The following is a 2500-nucleotide window of genomic DNA, read 5'->3' on the forward strand; positions in this document are numbered from 1 at the left end:
CACACACACACACACAGATTTATATATATGTATATATACATATGTGTATATATACATATATATATATATAAATATATGTGTGTGTGTGTGTGTGTGTGTGTGTGTGTGTGTGTGTGTGTGTGTGTGTGTGTGTGTGTGTGTGTGTGTGTGTGTGCGTGCGTGCGTGCGTGTGTGTGCGCGTGTGTGTGTGTGCTAAATGACAAGCATATATCAATGGGAAGAATAAAGCGAAGAATAAGAAAAACGCGAATATGCCACAAATTGCAAATAGAACAGCGAAGGGAAGTACAAGAAAATACACGAATAAGCCATTATCTTTGTTCTTCCCTTAGTTGTTACATTTGCGATTTGGTCACATTCGTGAGTTTTCTTGTTCTTCCTTATGTTGTTCTACTTTTTAAGTTCTTTTTGCATGTTTCCTACACGGATAAGAAGAGATAATATGCACTCAATGTTATTTTCAGATATTTGAAAAGTGGTCACCTTTAAGAGAGTTACCCCTATCGTTTTCTTTTTTTTCTTTTTTTTTTTTATGGAGAGACTGAAGGGAAGGTTAAGGCATTTTTAAACTCCTTATTTGTATTTGTGATTCTAAGGAGGGATAACCGAATTTCTGTAAAAATGAAAATAGAAAAAAACAAAAAATATAAACGCTGTTAGTGTTTCATCATTTATAAAAAGAGACACAAAATAGTTTACAAATTATCTTTCTTAGCCAAGAGTGACACGCCGTTACGTCTCTTCCGTTTTCTTTACATCCTCGTCACGCTAAACAAATTGTCTAATGTCCTTCAGCGTTAGAATGACGTAGAGAAATGTTTTCCATTATATTTTCACGCCGTATTGCGACATAAAATGATACCCGAAGCGATGTGGTAAATGCCACATATTCTTCAGTTGAGTTAGGGTCTTATTTTCCGTATCAGAAAGCATACCATTTTTTTTTTTTTCAGAAATTTAATTAATTTTTTGTTGTATTTTATATATACTGCGTATGTGTGTGTGTGTATGTATAAAATGTAAAACGAAAAAAAGAGTTAATCTCAAAACAGAAGTACTAAATTCCATAACAATATTAAAATGGGTGTTTATGTTTCACTTCTTTTTTCTTTTTTTTTTACGTTCTTTTTACCATAGGCACTGTTCTACTAAATTTCCACCTTCAAACAGAACAACTTAGTGAATTGTTAAAGTTCTACGGTCCATTGTGTGTGTGCGTAGATGGGCATGTGTACGTGCATTGGCATCTATTGTCTACATAAATCAACCTCAGACTTAACGAGCGGCCGTGTTTCGGCATTAACGATCCGCTGAATAAGGTCGAAATCTGCGTGGCTAACAAAATATCAGTTCAGACGTTGCTTTAGGAGACTGTATGGCCATTTCGGTTCTGTCGCCTGGGCGCGGTCTCGTCTCTCTCAAGCCATGAGAATTTTGGCGTTTCTGTTGTCGCCGTGGACGGGTTTCGTGTCACAGTTTTCTATGTGTATACATACCTACATACACACGCACGCACGCACGCACTCACGCACACACACACACACACACACAGACACACACACACACACACACACACACATACACACAGACGTGTGTGTTTGTGGGTATATATATATATGTGTATATATAAATATATATATATATATATATATATATATATATATATGTGTGTGTGTGTGTGTGTGTGTTTGTGGGTATATATATGTGTGTATATATAAATATATATATATATATATATATATATATGTGTGTGTGTGTGTGTGTGTACGTTTGTGTGTACATATACATATACATATACACACCTGCATGGAGTAGGATATACAAGGATAAGTATCTTAACTTCTTTAACATTTTCAGTCATAAATCGTTAATTATTCTCTGTGGTCTGTATCTTTCTCTTATTTACGTACGTACGTGCAGCAGAGAAAGAAAGGTTTCCGGAAGTGGGGCGCGGGAAGCCCACGTGACGAGGGGGCGAGTGTGAGTGGATGGGCACGGGGGGGGGGGGGGGGTATTGATGGGCCGTGAGATACTCGACTTAAGAGAAGTTAGTACAGCGTTATTATTGTTTTCTTTTCGTCGCGATTATTACTATTATTATCGTCGTTATCTTTAACATGATCGTCATGAAATTATCACTATCATTAACATCGTGATTACCTACGATCGTCATTATGACCATCATTATCGTTATTATTTTGATACTGTAGTCGACTCGTGTTCAGTATTTACAGCTTACTCTTTGGGAAACTGAATCTAAAATTGTATAAATAAACATCACACAAACATCGTTACTACCAACTGACGCCCATTTTCGCCTCAACACCGCGGGTACCCGGAGGCCATACGATTTTCAGACGGATTTTGCGGGTACCTTCTCTGGGGTTAGTGGATATAAATTTAGAGTATATTATTTTCATAGGTCTTTCAGAAATTTCCAAATATGCTTCAACGGCTGATTTACGATAGACAGACACTTGAGTAACCTAACTAACATGGT

Source organism: Penaeus chinensis, chromosome 7 (assembly GCF_019202785.1).
Source record: "Penaeus chinensis breed Huanghai No. 1 chromosome 7, ASM1920278v2, whole genome shotgun sequence".
Classification (NCBI taxonomy): Eukaryota; Metazoa; Arthropoda; class Malacostraca; order Decapoda; family Penaeidae; genus Penaeus; species Penaeus chinensis.